At 39.2% G+C, this 27329-nt stretch overlaps 1 long non-coding RNA gene and 3 pseudogenes across 1 annotated transcript; 2 read left to right on the top strand and 2 right to left on the bottom strand.

Moving 5' to 3' along the window:
- Nucleotides 1-2464: 2464 nt before the first annotated feature.
- LOC122650074 lies at nt 2465-4280 on the bottom strand (annotated as a pseudogene).
- A 7561-nt stretch (nt 4281-11841) lies between these two features.
- On the top strand, nt 11842-11945 carry LOC122653306 (annotated as a pseudogene).
- A 4233-nt stretch (nt 11946-16178) lies between these two features.
- LOC122649795 lies at nt 16179-26314 on the top strand. Its single transcript, XR_006331331.1, has 4 exons — nt 16179-16189; nt 17364-17365; nt 18904-19071; nt 26303-26314. It is a non-coding gene; the product is annotated as an uncharacterized LOC122649795 (long non-coding RNA).
- Nucleotides 18668-19624, bottom strand: LOC122649794 (annotated as a pseudogene).
- Nucleotides 26315-27329: the final 1015 nt, after the last annotated feature.

Below are 27329 nucleotides of genomic sequence, written 5' to 3'. Positions count from 1 at the left end.
TAAGCACTTGGTATCTTACTCTGAAAAGGGGAAAAAGACTGTAGAAAGAACGAAAGACGCTATTCAATGGAACCCCAAGATCTGTGGGTGTTCTCAGCAGTTTCTAGTCTATACCAAGCAACAGCCATGGACCGGGTTGAGGCGACAAGAGTGGAAAAAAGAGGAAAAGAAGGAACAGCAGCAGCAGCGGCAATGGCAGATACATTGGCATCAGTATTGCTGGTAACAACATCTGTTTTCAATAGGCTTCCTCGCGCTTTCTCTTCGATCTGGGTTTTTTCGTCATGTTGCCGAACGCCGTTGCCATCTCCGACACCCACTTGGCATGGCCAAAGCAGGTGGGAAAGTGATTGTCATCGGCGAGTTGTTGGTACCGGTGTTGAACTTCCTGCCTTGGCAGTTTCACTGTTTCGACTGATTGAACGGGGCATTCCTACCATTCCAGAATATCAAGGTCTTCCTCACTTGCTCGATAGATAAAGAAGCGTAAGATGATACACTTTCTTTCAGCGTCGATCGTAGCGGAATCAATAGATCCATCTTGCTTAGGGTTCCAATCAGATCCTTCTATAAGATTCATCTCAAATTGAATGAAGTTTTTAGGGTTAGTTCCAATCATCCAATGAAAGAGACGAAAATCCAACAAAGAAATAAGATAGACAAAATTGAGCAAAGCGAGCATGAAGCAACAATACCTTGGGATGCCTGTGCAGTTTCGAGAATCCGTGCATATAGATAATCTAAAAAGAGCAGCAGCAGCAGCAGCAAAACAAGAAAATGAGAAATGGGAGTTCAACTAAAACAGGAGAAGAAGAAGAAGGAGGTAAGTGAAGGGAAGAACAGTTCCAGGAGAAGGAATCGGAGACGGAAACGGTCCGATAGGGATACCTGCAATCATCGTCCCCAATCGATTACAGAAACAAAAGAAAAACCCACTCCTTTTATTTCTCTTAATCATAATTACAGAAACAAAAGAAATACCCTTATGGTTTTGAAGATTGGAGAAGATGAGTTGCAAGTTTTGTTTTTTGTTTTCTTTTGGTTCTCTTAGAAGGGTAATTCCGTCAGTTCAAGTCTAATTGTTAACAATGTTAGTTATTAATTGACGGAATGGACTTATTTGTTACCATTTGCAAACCTCAGGGGGTACGTAGAATTTTTCAAAATTAGGGGTGAAAATATCATTTCGTCAAACCTCAGGGATGGTATGTGTAAATTTCGTTATTTTTTAAAAGACAATTCTAACCTTCTTAGTGGGTGAAGTACCTAATCTACCTTTCTTGATTTGATTAAAATGACCGGTTTCGATTCCATTTTTGTTTTTTCCAATTATAAATTAACTCATTTATTGAGTTACTGTGCACACCAGCAGTGTGTATAGTCTGTTCCCTAATAAAATAGAATGTGCTCTTGCTATGGAACAACTTTCTTCTGCTCATCTCTTGGTCCCCAGTATAACAGTATAATGGTAGTACTCCTATAGATGATTGTGACCGTAAGACATCCAGGAAACTTTGCCATGTAATGCTGCAATGAGATCAGGAAATAACTTGGGGCCTTTTGAATGTTAGTTGTGTAAAGACCGAAAAAGTGAGAGAGGTGATGACTATATATGGGCCTTGCTCACTCATCTGTAAGTCAATAGATGGAATATACAACTCTCCGATTCTGTTAAAATGAATGTACAGAACAAAAGCAGCCTAATCTTCAGTCATCAACGGATACACAATTCTGGGATTTAGAACCTTGGTATTGGAGATCACATAGAGGGTGGGCCTCGGCACAATGGATAGGTTACTCTATTGCAACCTGGTGGTCATGGGTCTGAACAAGAAAACAACCTCCATGAAAAAGCGAGGGGTAAGGCTGCATATGCATGCCCCTCCCCTTTTTTAGTGGAGATCACATCAGGTTCCACCAATCCGAATACAGATCGTCCAATGTAACCCAGTCCTGGCTGAGTTTGGGGCAATACAGAGAAGTATGACTTGACATTGGTTGTTGGTGTTGGAGGGATCCTGATATTTGAGACCTTACACAATCTGCCCATCTCTATACAGTTTCTATTCTGTTTTCTCAGAATTTCAGTGTGAGGTGTTTCTTCAGCTGAAACCTGTGATGCAATAAAAATGGGTTGGCAGAGCTAAAGAAATTTTCTAAAGAGAAACTATTTCTTGGTACCTATGCTTTCATTTGGATTAACACCCTCAGTAGTTTCAGAATTCCGCCAGCAGACAAACACAGTGATGCTTTTCCAACATAACAGTAGATTCCAATCTTTTCACTCTGGCTGGAACTGGTTTTGTTCAAAAAGAAAAGGAAAAAGTTCAAAAACAATATGGATCCACAGTTCAGAATAGCTTCAATATCTAATCCAACTATACTTTTATAGTCATCAGCAATTTAATCGGTTATAGAGAGAGATCAGCAGGGGGGGTAAAATATCAACAGGAGAATGAGTGAATTTCAGAGAATCAACATTCCTTGAATCAAATCCAGCAGAAAAGCTGTCCTTACAATTCATTCTTCACAAATCATGTTGAAATTTCCTATTACCTATATCTTTAAATATCAATTGATATAAGACAAAGAGGTCAAAAGACTAAACATCTAGTATCTTTTATATGTAGCAGAGACAATTAATAGCCATGGGTGTAACCCATAACACATCCACAAGAGCGGATATTGTGATGATCATAAATAGGATCTCCATAGTTCACAGGTTTTATCACCACTGGTTCACGTCGACCATCTTGTTCCTGAACTGCACCAAACACAATCTCATTGGTTGTCTCACAACTCTGCTCATAGTATGTTTGTGGGCCAGATGAATAATGCCTCTGATGATGTTGCTGCTGCTGGTGATGCTGTTGTTGTTGCTGCTGAAAATTTCCATCCCAACCATTATAGAAAGCTCGACTTTGCTGGAAATGGTTGGTCTTCTCTAGGTCCTTCGACATGAAAGCATAAGTCTTCCGTGGGGGTGGGGTTGGGGTCCTTGTTTCCATAAATGGTGGCTCATCTTCATCAGGTATCACAAAACTTTGTTGCAATCGCCAAGCATTATGACTCTTTTGCTGTTGCAGTTGATGGTTCAATGGCTGCCTTCTAAAACCTGAAAACAAACCCCCAAATATTTCCGCCACAGCTGCACCAGTGTCGAGGAGAAGCCTCCCAAGAGAACCAAAAAAACCTTCTTGTTTCTCTGGTTCATCATCATTGGGGATTAATGGTGGTTTGACTGATGATTTCAGTGGCTTCTGATATGGACTGGATGGAAAGCATGTTTTCCTACTTCCGGGATCCTATGGGCATGAAAAAGAGGTCAACCGTGTTATGTTTTTCAATAAGATTTGCTTTTCGTGGAGCATGAAGATAAATATCAACAGAAATATTTGGCAAATAAATCGAGGATAACATTAGTTAGTTACTCACATTTTGGGAAGAGGCCATTGTACCCACTCTCCTTTGCAGCAAGGCCAACATGTAACCAAAAAAGCCAGCAGCAACCAGAACAGCAATCCCTTCAATGGAGGAATACACTACCAATCTTATCCATCTTCAGCATCAAAAGCATAAAGACGGGGAAAAATCATCACATGGTTCAACTTACCTAGAGGGAAACCACTCCCATATTGGTAGGCACAGTCATCAAAATGGAGCTGTATCTCTCGAATAGCTTGGTTTCCTCTGTCTATGACAAGAAGAGAGCAGCTGCTTCCAATTCAAAATCATCAGAAAACTTTGCATCTTCACTTGGTCCATCAACATGGAGCCATGGCTCCATTTTCCTCCTGCAATTGTTGTAACCCCTTCATAAAGAAAATTGAACCATATCAAAACACTGAGAAACCACTCTTGTGTGCAACAACTTTAAACCCAAAATTAAAGTCCACTCCATGAAAATTAACTAACAGTCTCTCATTGAGTAAGAGGTTGAAAAAATTAATAAAAAAAATGGAATTTAAAGGAAAAAAAAACTATTTACTTCTCTAATATTCTAAAACGCTAATGGGTAATAGAGCCATTCCTTTGGGTATAATAATCTTAAGATGAATACCAATCACATTTACCTGCATCACTGATCTTCCTGATTACCATGTTCACAGTGTCCGCTATGTAAATATTTCCCCTATCATCCACTGTAACTCCCTTTGGATGGTTCAAACTTGCTTCTCTGGGCTTCCCATCCACATGTCCAGAGTAACCTTCAGGTAATCCCGCAACCAGTTTTGGCCTGCTATCTGCAAGTTTTCCATGCATTCACAACCCACAATGAAACCTATACTTCTCCATTGATTTGTTTAAAGAAACTCAAAATGAGAAGAATAGGCTAAGAAATTCAATCAACCGCATAAAACATTTCGGAAGTCAGTAGCTATGCTATAAGGAGAAGAAACTCAAAAATTAAGTCTGATTTATGTTTTGGTTGTTCAGGTTACTACAGAAATCCAAGTGAGACCAGAAGTTTGAGAGAATGAAGAGTTGGTTGTTATTAATTGAAGTCACAAAGTGCTATGCTGCAAAATTTGAGCAACACTGAAATTCTGATAGCATGAGCTGGGGTTTTTTCGAAAAGAATCACAGAGACCATGAAATGCAAATAAGATGTATAAAACATATGAGGAAAAGGCTAATTAGTTTTGAGCAACAATAAAGTTTGTCCTTAAAGTATAGCTTTAGAAGAAAAGGGAAAGGTCACAAATTTCCAAAAAGATGGAATAGGGTATTTTGAATTAGTTAACTAAAAGGCCGAGAGTACTTTAAAAAGTGAAGCTCTTGTGTTCAACAGATACTTGAATCATTGTGTTCAATAGGAGGCTCATGCAACTTTGAGAGAGTCTCCATTGGTAAATCTATCTTAATTCTCTAAGACATGTCTGTTCAAAACCATAATGCTGATTATAGGTAACACAGTTAGAACAAATTATATTAAAAAACAAAAAAAGAATAGAAAGGGCTTGGATTCAAAACCAAGCAATGGATCGAAATCATAATCGAATAGACCTTTAGAGAGCATGTACAGAATTTCCAAAAGTAGTCAAGATATCATTGAAAAACAATTGCAGTCTTCCTTTCACAAGACAATTCAAAGCACCAAATGTAGCGGATCAGATTTGATCAATGACCTAAAACCCTATGTTGGAATCTAATGTACTCATTTCCAAATATAAAAGTTAATATAAAGAGAGAGAGATATGTGGAGACGCAGGCACTTGGATCCACATTTGATAAGAGGAGAATGAAGAAAAATATATATCCAGACCTATTTGCATTATATATTTTTCCATTTGAAACAATTGGTTGTATATACAGAGCTCTAGCCTGAATCCAAAGCACTCAAAACAATTTCAAATTGAAAAACAGAGATTTATCAAAATGGAAAGGGCTACTTGATGACATCTGATTGCATCATTAATGAAACTTCATACTGAATGCTGTAAAGGGACATATGTTAAGGTAAAGACACATCTGTTTTGGTACTGCATACGATGAGTTTAAGAGATCCTTTGTTGGGCAAAGGAGTGGTGCATATTGCTATAGTGAAAACTAAAGATTCAAGTTGTTTGTTTGTTTAGAGTAGAGAAACAATAATAATGAAGATAACTCTTTCTAGCCTTTCGACATGAACGAACCTAGTCAAATCCTGGAACACCTTCAACATTGAAAGTCACCTTCCCATTGCCATCTATATCATATATTTTGAAGATGACTAAGGCACGTAGACAGCAAGTATGTTAACATAAATCAATGGTCTAAAGTTGGGGAAGAAAATAATCTTCTGCATATAAGTTGAAACTCAAGGAATGGAAGAAGTGAATACAGAATTTCATAGAAATTACATTTGCTTAAAATCACGAATCATCATAGTTGTCACGGCGTCACGGCGATCCAAGTCGGTGGAGGGGTGTCACGTCGATATATCGACATGTCGCCCGCCATGGCGTTGCCATGGCGAGCATGTCGACCATGTTTTATTTTTTATTTTCTCTATTTTTAATGTTTTAATAGATGTATACTCAAGCCATGTTTTATTTTTTCTCTATTGTTTCTCAAGTTTTAAGAAGAAAATTCAGAAATCGAAGAAGAAATCGAAGAAGAAATCGAAGAGGGAAAGAAGAAATCGAACAGGGAAAGAGAGACAGGAAGAAGAAATCAAAGAGTGACGCCATGGCGTAGGTCGCCATGCAGCCCTCTCCAGCGCCAGGATGCCATGGTGGCGGCACCATGGCGACGCCATGACAACTATGCGAATCATACTATAAAATTGTAGAATTTTTTACATCATGGAGAAGCAACCTACGTTAAATTTTCGATCTAATGCTTGCCTTAGAACTGAAAGCCCATAGGAAGGCAACAAATCCTTGAAATTTAAACCGTCCACCATCTTAAGCAATCTACAATTATTTTCAACAAACTTTAGTATTAAAAGAGGAAAAAAAAACAAAAGGCAGACTCTGAAAAAACATCCAATCAAACTCATTAAATGCAACACTAAATCACTGCAAAGTTCATTCCAACACGAATCTGATCATTAAAAATTTGAACTGCTCCAACCAGGAAAATGTCAAAAGAAAAGGGGAAAAAAATAAATTTTATATCATACCTTAGAAAGTGGGTAAAGGAGATGTGATTGTTGGGAAAAGAAACAATGTTGACGTTGTTTGAATGAGATAGGATGTCGCCATCATTCTCAAGTTATCGCATCTGATTCCAGAACTGTAAATAGTTAAGAAAATACATAGATATGAGATAATAAGAAACAATGGAACTCAAATAAGAATAGAGATGCTACCTTTGCAGGGATTGCGAAACAAAGAGGTCAAGTAGAATCATTGTTCTACTGACATGCATAACATAGGATCATTTTCTCTCTATCAAAACAGAACTCCAAGATCTAGTAGATCTCTTTTTCGATCAAAATCAATTTTCTTCGTGTTCTTTTACAAAAATTTGGGAAAAAAAGAAACGAAGAAAAAAAAAATGAAACCAGCAATCCATCATCATCTGCAACGTTGTTTTATAGAGGTTATAGAGGCTTTGTATATGTTGATCTCAATCCTTCTTCTTCTGGCTTGAGCGGCCATGGCTTCCTTGCTTACAACATATGATTGCAGAAAATCCTTCCCGAAAGACGACTCCACCGATTAGTTGAGATCGGGAAGAGCAAGAGCGCTCAACTGCTTCGCTATCCCCAACCCAATCCCTGACAAACATCACACCAGACAACCGTTTCAGTTCGTTTGGTTCTTTAGAACTGCAACTCACCGAGGTTTCAGATCCGGATGTCAAACGCCCTATGTCCACCTCTGCCTGCTCAGAAATCCCGACGGTAACTTCTCTTTCTTCAACTGGAACTTGAGAGGGGAATTTCAAATTAGGCTCCTTTTGTTTCCCGGAAGAACAAAGCTGCCAATGACCCAGAAAATGAAGAAGACAGGAGACAAAAATGGAAGGTTTCAAAGGAAGGAGTGGAATGAAATCAGGGAAAATACCTTTCTTTCAACTTGTTTTAGCATCGAATTTCTACGTTTCAACATTTCATAGTGAGCCCTCATCTTTGGTAGTTCCTGATGAAATCCAAGCAGAAGAAAAATTCAAGGGAAGAGTGACAGAACAAAAGAGTCCAATCCACATTAAGAATCCAAAGACCTACCTGTTTCAGCATTCCTTTATTTTCTATCAAAAGCACAATGGTTTCAAGCAAACCCTGCTTTGTCTGCAAGAGAAATCCGACATTGGTAAATCCTACACTTTTAAAATCAAAAGAAACCGAAGCAGCGGAACCAAAGACCGAAATAAAATCAAGTAACACCGGAGAGAAGAAAAAAAACCCAAAGGTGTACCAGCGAATAACAATTGGGAAGATAAAAAAAGCAAGGCAAAGAGGAGATGAGCATCCTAAGGTTTGAGCGAGTTCAACTTCAACCACAGAAAATGGAGAATCGCAAAAAGGGAGAAGAGAAAGAGAACTCGGGTATGAGTTACTGATAAGGAAACTGAGATTAGGAAGATAATTGTGGGAGAGAGAATTTGGAAAGATATAAATCCTAAAAAAAAATTTAAGTGCAGAGAGAGACAAAAGTAAGGGAAAATACCCAGAACAGCGAAGCGACCTCCTCTGAAGCTGCAACCTGAAGGAAAGACCGAGCAATGGCTGCACAAAACAATCAAAAGGTCTATTTAGTAAAAAAAAATCTACAAAGGATTAAGGAATTAGTCACAGAGATAAAAAGGAAAAGTTGGAAGAAAAAGAAAATGTACCGAAGGAAAAACCGAGCCATGGCTTTAGGTGTGAGGGAGAGGTTCGTTTTTAAGAAGCTTTGAGACGTGAGAGGGATTGGGAGAGAGGAGATGGTGGGGAGGGAGAGAGAAGGAAAAGGTCACACAATTAGATAGATTTTTTTTTGTATTTTTTGGGTAAGAAAGGGATTCCATTGATTTACTTTCTTCAAAAACGGTTCTAAAATTAAAAAATAAATAAATAAAAAAAACTAAGAGTACCAATTTTTAGAAAGAATATAATAACAAATGATGGGAGAGACATTAAAGAGAAGATGGTATTTAAGTAAGAAAGAACGAAGCCAAGGGTACCAATTAAGATGATATTTAATTAAAAAAAAAAGATAAAATAATCAAATGAAAAAGTAGTCACGAAACATGAGTTTATGTACTTATATAATAGTAGTATGATATATATATTATATTATACTATTATATAAGTGCACGAACTCATGTTTTATAGCTATTTTTTCACTTGATTATTTTATCCTTATTATTTTTTTAAATATCATCTTTCTCTCTTTATCATTTATGTCTTTTCTTATAAATTTCTCATATTCTTAATACCCTTGATCATAATTAATTTTAGATTTTTCTTAAGATATAAAAATTAACAATTCCTTTTCAGTTTTAGGAAAGTCTAGATTTGCCCCATCTCTCTCTCTTCTTTCTAGGAAATATCTTTTATTATGATTTGTTTTCTCCATTAATTCCTTTCCTCTTCGTCCTCCTTGCCATAGTCTGTAATATCCTAAACTATCGTTTAGGCCTGATTTGGTATGATTTCTAATTCAATTTTAGGGTGTGATTTCTATTTCTGAAATTGTTTGGTTTGATTTTTGCACCTTATTTCAATGATATGGAAATTCTGAAATAGCTGAGGAACTGTTTCAGAATTTCTATTTCATTTGATTTAGCATTCTTGCTCTTGAATGAACACATGATTAATTTCATGGGCAAAGTAGTAATTTCATGTTAAAAATAAAACACCACCCTTCTTCTCCTTATGGTCTCACCATCACCACCCCACTCCCACCATTGCCACCGCCACCACCACCACCACCACTACCATCACTATTACCCTGTTACCACCACCACCACTACCCCGCTACCACCACCACCACCACTACTACTCTGCTATCACCACCACCACCACCACCACTACCCTGCCATCACCACCACCGCTACCACTACAATTGCCACCGCTACCGCCACCACCACCACCCCCACTATTTTCACGTCACCACTACCCTGCCACCACTGTCACCACCACCATCCTTCCCAAAGAAATATAGAGAATCTATACTTAGAATTTGAACTATAAAATGGATTTTTTTATTTTTGAAATATTTCATATTGATACAATCAAAACAATTTCAATTTTTTTACCAAAAAACTATTTGTTGACTATTTCAAGAAATCAATTCAAAATTGTAATAGAAATCATACCAAATGAGACCTAAAGTTTCCTTATCCAAAAAAACTACTAAATCTTTAGTTTTAAAACGTTCTCGTATTCTTTCTATATTTTCTCTTTTTTTCTCTCGAGACTTTTCTTCGCCTTCTCTCTCACGTCCTCCCCCACCACTCTTCTATCTGTCCATACATGAAGAACATTCATGGTTACACTCATCTTCTTGGAAGCCCTGGCACCCACAGATTGTTAGATAGATTGTAATAAATGAGAGAATAAATAAATAATTTGTTATTTTGGGAAAAATGCTTTAGTCTCACATCGAAAAACTACAAAAGTTATAAATAGATTTTATTATATTACCTTCTTTATCTCTTGAATTAAATCGAAAAAGGGAGACATTCTACAGTGTATATGCGAGGACGGCGTAGCAGTGGGCTGTAGAGGCGTTAGTGGCGTACGCACGCACTTAGCACTTTGCACGCTTGCATCGCGATGCAAGCGATCTGATCTGGTACGTTGTTTTTTTTTTATAATCAGATCCGTCAGATTAAAAGATCCTAAGGTCACGTCTGATAAGATATGACTGTTGTGAACAAGTTCATCTCTGGTTTAATCTGGACCGTTAGATCATATGGCAATTGATCTAATGGATACAGAATGAATAGATATGTCTATTCAGAAGAGGTGCTCCACTTCTATAAAATAGGAGTCATATGTTCAAACGAATTATCTCTCCCTCTTGCAATTCAGTGTCTCTAAGTGGAGTTCTGTGTTTTATATTTATTGCTTTGTTGATTCCTGAAGGTGAATTTGTCATGTGGGACAAATATCTCCTTTAAGATAGCGAGATCGCGTTCAAAGCAGTTTGAAGTTTCCTTCTTCAAACAGAGTTTTTTCCAACACAGATTCTTCCTTTTCTTTAGCCGATCAGAGGCCAAAACCTCAGTTCTGTGCTGGTAACTGAATTCTTCAAATCGACAATTCTCTCTCCCTCTCTCTCTCTACTCCTTAGAATAAAACGAAATTGATCTCTATTTTTTCTGTTTGTTCTAGGAATTAAGGTCCGTGTATACTGCCGAGTTGGTGAGAGTGAGAAAGGGAAGTTAGCTTTAGATATTGTTGTAAGGGTGCTTGATCTATAGAAAAAGTATGTTTTTCTCTTCTTAATCTTTTTCTTTTATTGGTTCTTGTTCTATGATACAATGAATCGGAAACCCCCTGTACAATTTCAGCAATCTTTACACGCTGAAAATGCTATTTACTGGGTTCTTTATTTATTAGTATGTTTTTCTCTTCTTAAATTTTTTAGTAGTCGTGATATTGCTACGGTTTTGACATTTTCTCTTGTTGTACTAACTTGATATGGGGTTCTGCAGATTTTTTTCAATGCCATATACACTTCCTAAACTGGATATGGGTATTGGATATGGTTGCAATACCTGAATTTTCTTTTGGGGCTATGGAGAATTATGGTTTGATTACATTTTGTGAAAGTGAACTGCTCCATGTTGAATTGCAGTCTGCTGCAGTTAACAAACAGCGGGTATTGTTCCCTATCTGGATGTTAATGAACTCCTGCTTGATTTGTTAGATGTTGTCTTTGACAATTCAGTCCTTTCTTCTAATTAAAAAACAGCTATACTAAAAATTTTCCCTCAGTTTTTTTTTTTTATTTATTTATATATTTTTCTTTTGGTTGGAACCATTCACAGATTAAATCAGTGGTGTCGATCCGGACGATTTGACTCAGAGACTTCACTCTGCTTCAATCAAAGTTTGTTTGATCATCAAGCAAGGAACTGAGGAGATCGGACATGGAAGAATAGTGCTAGAAAGTTGGAACCATTCGCAGATCTCTTGAGTTCCTCTTCAAAGAGAAGGAACCGAAGGATTTCTCTCAGACACTTCACTCTACTTCAATCAAAGTTGATCCTCAAACAAGGAACTGAGGAGATCGGAGATGGAAAAGTAGTGCTAGAAAGTTGGAACCATTTGCAGATTAAATCAGTGTTGTCGATTGCAATGTCAATTATTACTGCTATTCCACCTTTTTCAGGTAATGATCTCTTTTTTTTCAATTATTATTTTTTAAGGTTCTTCTCTATTTCATTATCATATGTAAGTAATCTGAAACGAATAGAAGGGAGGTGATGACAATTTTCCCATATTATTGACGCTGATTCAAACTGTTCTGTTTAATCATCTCCAAATCTTTGGAGATTTATAAGCCAGATTTCTGATCCTTTCCAATGGTTTTAAGCATTCTCAATTTTGAATTTTGATGGTTTATGTTGTATTGGAATTATCAATCTTCCTGTGAATTTTGAACCAAGAAAATTTCTTTGCATTCGATTGACAGGGGGAGGGGGAGATTTTTCCCTTATCATACTGGAATTATCAATCTTCCTGTGAATTTTGTTCACTTACTGTTTTAAATTTAAATTTTCCACGGTTCTCACTCTGACTTAATTGCCATGGTTTCTTTACCCATTGTTCATCGTACAGTCGCAGACTTTTTTCCTGATTACAGAATTGAGAAATCAATACGTAGTCAATAAAAAAAAAAAAAAAAAAGGAAATGGAGCCGAGCCCTTGGATTTTGTTCCGATGAATTGTAGAATTTGCATACTTGTAATCAACGAATTACAAGTCGAGCCCGAAACTCAATAAGTTCCTTTCATATGTTAGTGAGTGTGAAAAGAAAAAGTTTTTAAGCTGATGTAATGGGTGTAATAAGACATGTATAATGGGGCTGTGACTTGCTAGAGCAGCTGGGGGAGAGAGAGGAGCATTCCCCATGCCCATCATAACATGTTTACGCTAAGGTTTAGCATGTAACCTTTATAGTATTAGTTATGGATGAGTTAACCAGACGTACATTGGATGAAGTTCACCGTGTATGCTGTTTGGTGATGTTATATTTCTGGGTCAGTAAAAATAGACACGGAATATTGTGATTGATGTAGCTGAACTCAGGTACTTGTCATATACACTATAGTTGAATTGCTTAGATGTTGCATAATTTCTTTTCTTAAGCGGATTTTGTAAAAGGTTCAAGTGCTTCTTTGAGAATTCTGAGGGAATAAATCTGTGATTATTTTTATGGGAGATGGTATTGAGGTAGAGAAGATGGGCAGATTACGGTTTTTAAAGACAAAAGTTGAGATCCAACACCAAACTTTTCCTAGAAAGGTCGTAAAATTGATGCAAGTGTCTCAAGCTCTTACTGCAACATTCTAAGTTCTTGATGCCAATCCCCCATTTTTTTGTTCTCTGTTTCCTTGAATTCTTTTACTAATAGCAAGACCATTCATAAAGGCCATCAATTGACTGAATCATCTGTGAATATAGTGCAACTGGAAATCACTTCAAGTTGGCGTGTTCTTGCATGTTTGTTTTGTTATTTTTTTCTCCATCGTGAGTGGGTTGACTACTGTTGGGTTCCTTCTCTTGAAGAAGACCATCGCTTACTGTTCTTTTCCACTTTCTATGCATACAAAAATTGAATCAAGGATTCCTTACACAAAAAGGAAGGTAAAATCAGGTGAGATGATAAGGCTTCAACTTTCCAACCTTCTTTCATACCCTGTAGATGCCGTGAATATCCAGGAAAAGAGGGCCAAGTACTTGATATTCATCATAGGCCTCATTTCTCTCATCATCATAGTTACGCCAATCCTTTGTGCCACTCTTTAAATTTTATTCAGTAGCTTTAGTTCTCAATTCAAAACACAGATGTATCACTTGATTTCTAGGCTTAATTTTGATCAATTGTCTCTCTCATCTCTTCCCTTCTCACTCTCATACGATTCCCTGTACTGATTCCTTCCCGTACTCCATTCCACATATGGCCAGTGAAAGAGTGGATTAGAGAAATTTTGTCTACTAATATCACTGTTTAGGATAGAAAATCTTTGATATAAGGTGTCTAAACAATGGGAAATCTTTGATTTCTGCTATTTCCTTTAGTAAAATATTGTAGTTTCAATCTGATTCCATTTGGGGATATTTAGCTCTTAGATGCTAATTGATATTGTCCATTAAAGCGATCAATTATTTTTCTGTTGCTACCTGAAATCAAAATTTGTTTCTATTGCTCTGTTTCTTAGATTTCCTACAGCAATAGGAAACTTCTTAATCTCACCAATTGACACAGCCAAATAAGAGAAAAAGGTTAGTAAGTCTGTCACTTTCTCCTTCTCTATTGGTGTGTGGTTTGTGTGATTACACTTTGTTTCATCAAAAAAGTAATATAATGAATTGTGCCCCAAACACCTAAGGGGAAAGCTACAAAAATAGTTAAGTCCACTTTTTTCAGACATATGGGTAGCAATTTGCTGATTAGTCAATTTAAATGTTACAAAATTAATCATGAGAAAATGCTGGGTGAAATTCATCCTCTCTCCATACATCTCTCACTCCACATCCTTTTCTTACTCTCTCTCTCTCTCTCTCTCTCTCTCTCTATCTCACTCACACACATTTTTGTCCACACGTGCGATTTTACATTTCCCATCTTATGTAGCTTTTATTTGTTTTTTGTTATTTTTCCTACTTATGCGTAATCTGATTGTTTTCTTTGTGGTTTGACGAGTAGTTGAGCATGCGGAGCCGATAACTGTGGCTATCGTCGAGGAATCTTTGGAGTTCAGTACTTGTTATTTGGAAAATCTGATTTTTAGCAGTGATGATCTATCCCTTCAGGTTCGTTACTTTCTATTTGAGTTTAAAAAGAAGTTGTTTTTGTTCTTTTTGAAGCCTTCTACCATTTGTCACAGTTTAATCTTGCATTTGCACTGTAGTTGGGCTTCATAAATGTGTTAATCTTGTCAATTCTCACTCTCTAAAAGTTAAAGTGCCGTTGGACACGCTAAGAGGGATTTAGTGGTTTTTAGACATTAATTTTTCATTATATCCGAACTGCAGTTATATTTTTCCTATGAAGATCTGAACTCCTCGATGTTTTCTACCTGTTAGCTGCCCTGCTGCTGCTTAGTTCAGGGATTGCACTCCTTGTGGTTGGTAATAGTCTTCGATTAATCCATAGAATCACTTTGCTGCATTTGGAAATTAATCCATGTGCACAGCAACACCAACTTTAGTGCATAGAAAACTAACCAAGCTTGGCAGCAAGGTTGGTCCAATAACAGAACAGCAGAGAATAATTCTGATGGAATATTCAAGAAAATAATGAAACTAACAATCTCTGTTAACCAGACACAGCAAAGGATAAACCTTGGGTGCGGCAAAGATTAAATTTCTTGCATTTTTATTGGCTCACATGAATTGTCAGACATGGGTATGGCTCATAATTTGAAGTGTTGAGTAACATAGCTAACTATTAAATGAATAATGAAAGTAACTACTATGAACAATCATATAATTGTATAGAATTTTAAAGCTCCAACAAGTACAAGTTGCAAAAACTCAATTTATCAGAACGTTGCCTGAGCTGTTCTGTTTGGATCATAAAAACCAGACGGTCCATCAAAGGGTGCAGACATATTGGATCCATAGCCAGGAAGAGCTCCTCGTGAAGATGTTTCCTCTAATCTTTTCATGCCTCCTTGGAACTCTGCCACGTGCCCTTGTAAATGGAAGATTACAAACAACTGTGAACTAAATAAGAGAGACTGGAAATGGCAATCAATAGCATTATCCTCAACATAAGAGACCTTATCGATGTCCATGACATTGTTAGGAAGATGACCAACAAACTTTAAGTAAACTTCCCATTGGATGATACTGAAACTTACGAGGCACAGAGGTTTTCCGGCCAATCTGACCGTAAGACTTTTGGTTTGCCCCAGCCAAAGAATTAGAATCATTTGTATTTAACCATGCATTATCAACCCCTTCTGTAACAGTATGATGGGGCCTGCTGGAGTTATAGCTGTCATTAGAGATCTCTTTCTGGAAGCTGCCCTCCTGCTTGTTGTCATATGTTTCACCAGAAGGCCTTTCAGAATTATTTGATGATGATTCAAAAAACTTATAGAACATTACGACTGGTTGGACTCATACTAGCATCATCAAATAGAGGTAAAGGTCTTGAAGTTAAAGAAGACGTAGTCTGCAAGTTGCCATCAACCCAACTTGTTTTTCCCTTCCCAGTGTCATTAAATGTTGCTGGCTGATTCCCAGTTGACAGTTTCATTTTCTGAAAACTGAAGCCACTCCAGTCTTCCTGTAACCCAGTGTCACTGCTAGAATTTTCTGCAACAACAGAATACACAAGAGCACTCCAGCTTCCACTCTCAATGGAAGGAAATGCACTGATGTAATCTGCACCTTCCGAAGAATTCCCATAGACTCCTGTACCTATGTTGTTGCTCCTGCCCAATGGAGCATCCTAAATACCATTATTTGAATTGAACAAAATCCTTTCTTCTGTTGGATCTAGGGCAACTAAATCCTGAGAAGGAGCAACCTGTGGCATCATCTTTTCTTGCAAGTTTCCTGACCAACCAGGTCGCTCCTGCTTCCCCAGTGATTCCTACACATGTGCATTCCCAGGGACGGAATTCAATTGCTGGATGTTACCAGATAAAACTTCACCACTTAATCCTTGACCAAGAACATGCCCAAACAAACTTTTCCCTTGTAATCCCAGCTTGGAAACCGAAGCACCATCCCGCATGCAAACCTTGTCCTGAAATGTAGCACTCTGATCTCCCTGAAAAGAGAGTCTGAAAACCTTTCTTAGCTTAGCACCTTCTACTCATTGTACACTCAATAAAATACTGTGAATGTCAGGGCAAAGTGGGCCCGTCATGAGACCTATTAAATTTGTCTAGATCATGAAGTGATATTATTCAAATTGTCTATGGTGTTTTCTATGTATTATTTTTTTTTGGGTGGAGAGGGTGCAGACACTTCATTTTGTCACCCCTGATGTTGCCTTGACGATGATGAGTATCTCTCGATGCTTGAGGAATATTCTCTCTATAATGAGTATATCTCAATGCTTGACTCTTCTTTTTGTCTCCCCCACTCCAAATTTATGGCAATTTGATCATGTTTTAATCTATGGTAGTTCAAGTTTTTTCCTACAGTAACAAGATCTCCCACCAGATCATTAACCTTAAAGCAATTTTTCCCCTTCATTTTCTATCCATTTTATACTTTTCCTTTTATAGCTAATTTGACCATTGTTTTATGAATGCAATTTGCAGATCTTCTTGTGAGAAAATAACACTTGGTGCCCTGATATTTGTCGATTTCCCTGTTTTCTTTAATTTCCCTGTTTTCTTTAATAGGTAACATCAATGTACTACTTCATTTGGATTCTTATTTTACCATCATTTTTCATATACTCCTTTTATATGTTTCAGTTGTTGATTTTGATTTTCAGTTACTTCTGCTATGTTTTTTTGTTCTCCGATTCATTTAGATATTTTTTTGAGTTCTCTTATTTGGATTATTTAGATATTTTACTTCTAATGTTGTCCTGCAATGTTTGACAATATTTTCATATTTTTATTTCTGACATTGTATACTGTTATCACCTCAGGAGTCAATTTGGTCAGAGAGTCTGTCCACAGCCTGATAGAGCAGGAAACAAGGCTCTAGTAGGAAGCTCAAAAAGAGGTAAAAAGAAGGTCAAAAGTTCTAATGCTAAAAAGCTCTCACAACCTTCTGAGTATTGGGTTAACCCCAATAGCAGTGTCTGCATGCCAAAAAATGCTGGCAAAAGACGAGTTCATGCGGAAGGCCAGTCTATTGGTCAGTGGTATACAGGCCAGGATGGGAAAAGGGTAAATAGAAATGCTATATTTTCTTTTACGTATGTAGTTCTAACATTTTATATATCAACGTGATTCCACACCTCTAAACTATCATACCTGTGAAGGAAGTGAAGAATCTTTGTATTATAATTTAGGACTTAGGGAAAATGAATAGGATTTATTTTAGTCATTAAATATTTTAATCTGATGCTGTTTAATGATGTTCTCTACTCTCTCATATGCGATGGAATGAAAAAAAAAAAAAAAAAAAAAAAAAAAAAACCCAAGTGGAAGTAATGGACCGACCAGGGGTATGGCATCCCAGGATCCATATACCACCATCCTACTATCGCAAGCAGTAAATACACATGTTGCTTAGATCGTTAACCCTTCTCTCTTGGGTGTAAACGCGGTTCCAGTTTGGGGTTATCCAAATTCAAGTGGAAATGATGATGGTCGAAGGAATAATGGTTTTATCCCAAGACCAAATGGTCCAAAGAAAATTACCCTAAGGCTCCACTTGAATGGACACATCAGAGCCATAATGGGAGACTTGATCCTCCATCAGGGGATCAGAATTTCCATCAAATGGATGCATAAGAAAGGGGTTCAGTTTTCGGTTAAGGGAACCTAGTCAATTAGGTATTTGTTGATTGAGGAGAATTGAATCGCTTGATCCAACAGAAAATTAACCCTATTTTCAAACCGATAGCAAGACCAGTGTATAGGATGTTGGATTTATGTGTCCATCAAACCCAGTTCAGTCCGATTCAATCCAATTTTACTTTGTATTGAATCTTTATATATTTTGGTTTAATATTTGGGTAATTTACACATACCACCCCTGAGGTTTGACGAAAGGATGATTTTACCCCCCCTAGTTTTGAAAAATTCTGTGTACCCCCTGAGGTTTACAAACGGTAACAAATAAACCCATTCCGTCAGTTCATGACTAACATTGTTAAAATCAAAATGTGACAAAAATGCCCCTTCAAGAAAAAAAAAGAAGAAAAAACCTGCAACTCATCTTCCCCAAATCGATTGGGGAAGATGAGTTACAGGTATCCCCATCGATTGCTCCATCCATGGCTTCTAATGGAACATCTCCAGTGAGTTTCCCTGCACTGTCACTCATCTTAAAGATCTCCACTCCATTAAGCATTGAATCGTAGTATTTAGACTTCAACGAAACCGCCGGACGCATTGCCAACCAGAGCTCCTGTGTTAGTCATGTCCAGCAAGGCCTCCTCCGATCAGTGGTGGATGAACTATCTCGAAAACTCGTACACAAGCCCAGCAAGGCCTCCTCCGATCAGTGGACCAGCCCAGTACACCCAATGGTTTGTCCATGTCCAGCTCACCAACGCCGGTCCGAAAGAGACAGCCGGGTTCATCGACGCCCCATCGAAAGCTCCACGGGCCAAAATGTTGGCTCTCACAATGAATCCAATCGCTAAGGGTGCTATGGTCCCTAAGCTTCCCTTCTTTGGGTCCACCGCCGTTGCATACACTGTGTACACCAGCCCAAAGGTCATCACTATCTCGAAAACGAACGCGTTCCACACCCCAACCCCTGACGACAATGAAAACGCCGATGTCGTCTGCAGTCATAAACACAAACACAAAATCTCCTCTTTATCTTCCGTTTTCAAAGCTAGAATGTTTTAAGTTAAAAAAAAAAAAATGGAAATCGAAAACTAACGATGCCGCTGGTGGCGAACTTGAGAAGCAAGCAGGCGATGGTGGAGCCTAGAAGCTGAGTGATCCAGTAGAGAATACCACGGAGGAGAGTGATGTTACCACCGACAAAAGCTCCAAATGTGACAGCAGGGTTAACGTGGCCACCAGAGATGTTAGCTCTGACGGAGACAGCAACGATAAGACCAAAAGCATGAACCAAAGAGGCGGCCACGAGACCGGCAGGGGTGGATGAACCATCGTCAGTGAGCTTGTTGAAGGCCATGCCAGAACCCTCGCCTGCGAAGACGAAAATGAGTGTGCATATGAACTCGGCCAACGCGGCTTCAAAGCGTCCGGGTGAGTCGCTTCCTCGGATCGACCCACTGAGATCCTAGAGATCGGCATCTTCGATCACTGGTCAGACGATCAAACGGCACTGCTAGCTGCACACAGGGACTGAAGAAACGGAGAGTCTATTGATCTCAAAACTCGCTCTTTCGTTGCAAGAAGGATCTGATCTCCACATTTCTTGCTCATTAGCCTACTTATATTGCGTGACCAAGCCTATTCTTCACTCGCTATAGCCAGTTTCCCAGTCAAACCGATGGACACCAAAAAGCAAATGGAGAAGGTGCAGCACTGCACTTCTGCACCGCTGGAGCTCTGGTTGGCAAGGCGTCCGACGGTTTCGTTGAAGTCTGAATACTACGATTCAATGCTTAATGGAGTGGAGATCTTTAAGATGAGTGACAGTGCAGGGAAGCTCACTGGAGATGTTCCATTAGAAACCATGGATGGAGCAATCGATGGGGATACCTGTAACTCAACTCATCTTCCCTAAATCGTTTGAGGAAGATGAGTTGCAGGTTTTTTTTTTTTTTTTTCTTTGAAGGGGCAATTTTGTCACTTTACCTTTTGATTTTAACAGTGTTAGTCATAAGCTGACGGAATGGGTTTATTTGTTACCGTTTGTAAACCTCAGGGGGGTATGCAGAATTTTCCAAAACTGGGGGGGGGGGGGAATCATCCTTTCGTCAAACCTCAGGGGTGGTATGTGTAAATCACCCTTAATATTATCATATGTGATGTAAACTTTTTGAGCATTATGTGTCTGTAAATATTACTTAAAATGGTAGTCACGACTAGGGTTTGGGCTGGGCACCCTTGTCATATGGTCGTCACATTGGGTATGAGTCACGCCCCAAACCACCCCCTGGGAGGATTTAGGCAGGTGATCGGACATCCTACGACATCCGCCATTCCCCAACGATCAAGAAGCAGTACTTACACGTCACAAACCACACTAGGAGGGTAAAAAGATACTTAAAAGAATATCAGAGTGCAACGGAAGATCTGACTACCCACATATGATTTATATCATCGATAATACAATCCCAAATACCTATGTTTTACCATATACATATCCATTTATGTCCAATAAGTACATTGTCTTAGTAATTACACTTCTTGAAAGAAATAAACTTAAATAATAATAAAATCGTCGCTAAGCAACGAGGTGAGGAAGATCTACAATTCCATCGACAGCTTCCTCGCCTATTGGCAAACCTGTTTCTGCAAAATTAACTAAAAGAGAATATACAAGAGTATGAGCTCCATCGAGCCCATGAATGAAATATAAACCATGCATGCACATACAAGCACAACCAAATGAGTCCTACATGAGGTGTAGATCATTTTATTTATTAGCCACTTAACATCACAATTAAGTCAGATCAGTGTTACTATAATCCCCAATACATGTATCCCTGGTGTGGGCTTGGTTACCCCTTCCTGCGATACACCCATTGAGTTGTCGGAGAAAATCAGTCGACTCCAGTATCCCTACCTAGGTCAGCCCGACCAGCCCTCTGTGATTAACCAGGGGGACAACCGTTTCTTCCCTCATGCACCATTCCGGTGTTCTTTTATTTTTATTTTTATTTTTTATTTTTTATTTTTTTCACTCCCTGATAATTGTCCCCACAGGCATCCAACACCTTAACCCCTGTTGGCAAGGGTGCGTAGCACGGGTGATGAAACCCTAGCCCCATGTCTATATGGCATCGTATGAGTCAGGCGGTGTCAACCGTATCCCATAATACGGGCTACCACAGGCCTCATTTTCAAGCCAGCTACGACATCTAATCTAGCAATTCCACATACAAGCATTATCATACATTTCTAATGTTCATCAGATAAGATTCAGAATTCAAATGAGAATATAAAACAATTTAAAGTAATTAAAGACAGTAAATATTGTTGTTGTTGTCATGACCCAACAGTCATGTTACACGTACACTCATGGTGTAATTCCACTCACCTTGGTTTGATCCTACCGGTTCAGTTGTTTGTTTAGTTTCGGCCGGTATCTGGCTGTGCACCTTGAGCACGAAATCAAATCCTAAAGTAATAAATTAGAAATATGTTATTTTAATTATTCAAAACTGTTTTGGATAACCCAGTGTTACTCTAGGCTCCTAGGTCTAACTCGGTGCTTAGTCCGAGATCACTTTGAATTCTCCGGGCCTTGCACTGGGCTTTAGGCCTATGTCCCAGTGCATCAACTAGTGTCAGTGGCTCCAGGGGTAAAATGGTCATTAATAATTTTTGCACTTGACCCTAGGTTGGAATATGTTTACAGTGCTGTCTACAGCCTGTCTGTGCTGTGGGACCAAGCACAACAGGGTTTCTTCCACCTGCGTGGGTCCCAAAGCATTTTCCAATCAAGGACAGATGTGGGGAAGGGCTTTTTGATCATTTTTCAGCCTTTCCACAGTGTCCAGGAGTTAGTGGGTGAGATCCCCCAGGTCTGTCCACCAATCCAGCAATTTTCCCTTCACTGGGCGATGTCTCTGGGCCTTGTTGCATCGCCCAGTGGCTGCAAATCGACACTGGGCTGAGATTCCAAGGATGGGCTCACAAGGCTGTGATCAGACCTGATCCTTTGCATGTCAGGGGGGTTAGGTAGCCCCAGTGATGGTCTACATCATGGTCCAGGCTGATCATCCATCAGATCCACCATCAGGCTGACAGTGGCTGCCCAAGCAGCCCAGTGAATAGTGTCACTGGGTTTTGCCAAGCTTGAGAATCTGGTTTCAGCCACATGCAGGGTTGGAAAAGCCTGAAAAACAATGGTTCAAGGCTGCAACCACCAAGGGTTTGGTCTCTGCAGCCTTGGCTCACACTCAGGGCTTCAATCGGCCAACTAGAAGTGAATCTGGGCAGTGCAGCTGTGCACAGCCAGAATCGGCTCACAAGAACAGCAAATCAGAATTATATTTTTGTTAAAAAATCACAGATCTTCAATGCTTAAAGCTTGCATGGCAGATCTGGAGCCATACCTAGCTTCCCCCAGCTATTCTGGGCTGGCAGAGAGCATTTATTCAAGCAAAACACAAGAGGAGAAGGGGGCAGCAGGTATAGGTGTGCAGATGTATACCTGAGCAGGGTTGAGAGGTCTGAGAAAATCGATTCTAGGCCTGGTGCAGGGCTGGAGCAGCTCCCCTTCCTTCTTCCTTCTTCTCCTTCCTCTTCTTTCTCTCCTTTCTCCCTTCTTTCTCTCCTCATGGTTTCAGGGTTTCTAAGGGTTCTAAATGAGCTCAAGAACCCTCTATTTATAGGCCAGCCGATGACTAAGGCCTGTTTGGCTGCTTAGGTCTCTTTTCAAAATGCATTTTTAGACTGATTTTCAGTCATTCCGGGCACTCTGGTGAGATCCACAGTGATCCGAGGGTATGAGGTGGTCCCCCAGACTTCCCTCAACCTATGGAGACTGCCCATGTCCAATATGTGTGGTCCCCACACATCTGTACATTAAAATACAGCAATTTCCCACTTTGGGTGATGTCACTGGGCCTTGCTGCATCGGCCAGAGAATTCATCTGCAGAATTATTTGGATTGGAATGAAATTTCAGTCCATTTAGAGACATAATTGGGCCATGGTTTCTTCTGGGAAAGTGAAGCTCTATGAATCTAGTTTCTAGGAAAATTGGAATCAAATAAAATGAAGATTGGGTTATGAAATTATGATATTTTTATTACACAAAGGTCAACCTGTCAAAACAGCAGGATCCCATTTTGGCAGCAACTTGAGCTAAGCTTTTAACTAACTTAGAAACAGATCTAAGTAATGGTGTATTCTAACAAAATGCATCCCTATGAGTCTAGTTTCTAAAAGAATTGGAACCAACTCAAATGAAGTTCGGGTGGTGGAGTTATATCCTTTTAACTAAGAGAAGGTCTATCTGTAAAGTAGCAGAATTTGTCATTTATGTTGGGATTTAAGATGTATGTATGGAGTTGGGTTCTCATCATCAAACCAATCATGAAAGTGGATATTTGGGTTTAAAAATGCTTTATCTAAAACATTCAAGGTGATGAGGGTCATCATTAGTTTAGCGTAGAAGTAGGATTTAAGTCCTAGGGTCCTAGAATCAAGGTATGGCACCTTCCTTAGCCTGTACATTTTGTGATGAGCTATACAATCACAAGGAGTTTGTGTTTTCCTTCTTAATGGTGTGTAGGTCCTCACCAATGGGCTACCTTGTCATGTTCAACCTCGGGTCCATTGCACCACAGTATACTGGTAGCCTTGACCTCGGATTCTGGGCTTTCAACAAAAATTTCAATTAGCCTCTGTTTTTGGGTAGGGGTTTTACATTCCCCAACCTTATAAAAATTTCATCCTCGAAATTGAACGTGTCTGGGGATTCAAGTAGATAACGATACTTTGACCACCGTTCATCTTCTCGTCAACCGGACATTCCTTGATCGAGCCGATTATTCTATAGTATCTTTACAACAAGATAATCCAGTTGCAGAGATCATGCTTCTCACATCCCACATTCTCTTTGGATTTCTCTTGACAGGTCATGGCGGCAGCGAGCCTAAGTGGTTCCTGAGTCAAGACATGAGTCGAGTCCGAGAGTTACTTCTTCAACACCGATGCATGGAATACGTTATGGACTTCTTCCAATCAGTACACTACTAGTAAAAATTCTCGGATTCAACTTCCCTTTCTTATCAAACCGCACCACCCCTTTGGTTGGCGATTCCCAAGAAAATACTTGATTGCCCATGACGTACTTTATGCCCTTTCGTCTTGTATCGGGATCGCTCATTGTTTTTTTTTATTTTTTTTTATTGAGCTATAAAGATTTGGTCCTCAAACATATCCAACTCCCAATAAGTTATCTAGATTACTCCCAAATTTGATTGATCTAATGTCCAGCTTGATCTTGAGGGCCTAAGGAAAATTGAACTCCCAACATATACCTCAAGAGAAATCAAACGGTTCTACACTTCCGCGTATTTTGCCTAATAATCTATAACTCTACGGCTATGGTTATGTGGCATAAGTCTACACCATCTTTCCTACACGGTTCTTCCTATGAATACTTTAATTTCTGGTATCCCAATACCTAGTCTCAACTTTAGGGTGAATTGGGATATTGATGGAATCCCTATTGTTTACTCCCAATAACGGAGGGGACATTCGGTGACCCATTACCCCCTTCGTACCTATTGTTGAGCAAGGTTTTGTTGGATCCTTTAGTTCCAATTTCATATTGATCTTGGTTGTTCTATTCGTTTGGTTTGCAATATAACGCTTTACCAAGACCTAACTACGTACCTACAGTCTGTTATTGTCCTCCCAGAATCTACATATAAATATAGAATTTCCAAATGGACAGGGTCTATAATCTTCATTTAAATTTCACGATGTTTTAATTAACAATGCTAAGCACCAATTTGTGTTCTAAGTTCTTCGAGGGCACCTTCCTCTTATCAGCAACCTCAGTAGAACGAAAGAGTGTGATGTGCTGAAATCAAATAATACTTAATAGGTGAGGATGATACAGATAAAATACCTATTATTATTCCAAACTCGCCTTACTTCCCCTATGGTTAAGGCATTTACTTGCCCTCGAACTCTGTCTCTGTGGAGTAGGAAGGCCGAGCAGCAGATTGGAACGTTGGATATGGATTGTATCCCCGGCTGGCACACTCTCTCACTATGTGTCCGAATTTGTTGCACATGAAACACCTAGCAAGCACAGTGGGTTTGGGAGAGGCCTGACTCGCCTGACTCGCTTGACTCGATGCCGACCGAGAAGGTTGAAAATTTTACTCCATTTTTGGCCTACTATCCTGTTGTGGTTGCTCCGGGTAGATGACATTCAAATACGGCATGAATTTGGCTCCCCGATACCTGCAATTCCCGGACCTATGCCTCGATCTATTGCAGACATAGCATCGGCTATTCGACTTAGACGGCCGGGGTGCAACGGTGAATTGTGCCGATTGGTTAGGTTGATTTGCATCCTCCCCGTCAGAGCAGGCTGGAGTCGAATCAGGATAGGGTCCTCTGGGAGCCTTATTAGGTTCTCCATACTCTTGTGAGTTCATAGGTCTCTTCCTGGACCCATGCTGTGTTACACCCTCAACTCCTTATCCTTCTTCCTCAGACTTATCAGGTACAAGTGGTGAGTCAAATACAGGAGAAACCCCTGGTGTGGCATGTGTCTGTTTTGCAGCTTGAAAGTGTGCGTTCATGTAAGTCATGAGCTTTTCCTGTTGTTGTTGCATTGCAATCACAATTTGAGTGGTCATGTGGGCTAGCAACTCTTGCTGTTGTTGCTGGTTTTGCAATAGAATTTATTGCTGTTGTTGCATGACCTACATCATATTGGTCATGATGGTAGCCACCTCATTAGCAGTCATATTAGGGGAAGGTGCAGGTGTATGAGCTGGAGGGGCCTCAGGTGCAGATGCAGTTGGAACTTCTATGTTCTGAGCAACAAGTTCATTGGGAGGATTGATTGGAGGGTCAACAGGAGGACATGCTCCACGAGGAATATTTCTATTGGATCGAGTTTGCACCATACTTGCTTTCTGAAAGGAATTCAAGATTTGTGATTACTTGGATGCAACAGGAAAATTTAATATATTTCATATATTGAGGCGACATTTATGTACTTGAAATATTTGAATAGAATGATTTGGAGCGAGAAACTTTGAAATGCATGGTGCGATGATCTTAAGGTAGTGTTAAGTATGATATGCACCAGCATACCCCGAATCAGGCATTAGCTTCGGCCTGGCTATCGTTGGAGTAGAATTTCAATACAGATTGTATGAGTCTAAAGGTACTTTGTTTCCCTCTTAATTACACAGAAGTCCCTAGCTATCAAGGTTCAATTATAATACAACTTGGTCTATAGGTATCTATGATTTGTTGATTATCACCTCAAGCTTAAGGTTCAGCTCAAGAGTAGAGCTAGTTTTAGAATTTCTAGAATTTGGAATCTTCCAAATTATGTTTGTGTTTGTTTCTACTTTATTGGTTGCACTTTTGTTTATAATAAAATTGGAAATAGTACTCCCAATTTCCTTTGTGAATGTAAAAGTTTATGCCTCTTCAATTATAGGGTTATCGGCTTTTGCACCTAGCTAGTCTCCTACTGTGTTCTTCTACTTCTTTATTTTGGTGTTTTCTTAAAACTTTTATTTCTTTGTCTCTTAGACCACCCACCATCCTACTTCCGTTGTTTGTGAATGTAAATAGAGCTTCTCGCTCTAATACCACTCTGTCACGCCCCAAACCACTCCCTTGGAGGATTTAGGCAGGTGACCGGACATCCTACAACATCCGCCAATCCCCAAGGATCAAGAACCAATACTTACACGTCACAAACCACACCATGAGGGTAAAAAGATACTTAAAAGAATATCAGAGTGCAACGGAAGATCTGACTACCCACAGATGATTTATATCATCAATAATACAATCCTAAATACCTATGTTTTACCATATACATATCCATTTATGTCCAATAAGTACATTGTCTTAGTAATTACACTTCTTGAAAGAAAGAAACTTAAATAATAACAAAATCATCGCTAAGCAACGAGGTGAGGAAGATCTGCAATTCCATCGACAGCTTCCTCGCCTATTGGCAAACCTGTTCTTGCAAAATTAACTAAAAGAGAATATACAAGAGTGTGAGCTCCACCGAGCCCGTGAATGAAATATAAACCATGCATGCACATGCAAGCACAACCAAATGAGTCCTACATGAGGTGCAGATCATTTTATTTATTAGCCGCCTAACATCACAACTAAGTCAGGTCAGTGCTACTACAATCCCCAATACATGTATCCCTGGTGCGGGCTTGGTTACCCCTTCCCGCGATACACCCATTGAGTTGTCGGAGAAAA

This window comes from Telopea speciosissima, chromosome 2 (genome assembly GCF_018873765.1).
Source record: "Telopea speciosissima isolate NSW1024214 ecotype Mountain lineage chromosome 2, Tspe_v1, whole genome shotgun sequence".
Classification (NCBI taxonomy): Eukaryota; Viridiplantae; Streptophyta; class Magnoliopsida; order Proteales; family Proteaceae; genus Telopea; species Telopea speciosissima.
Note: the sequence above shows the minus strand (reverse complement) of the source record. Positions and strands in the feature narration are given on the sequence as shown.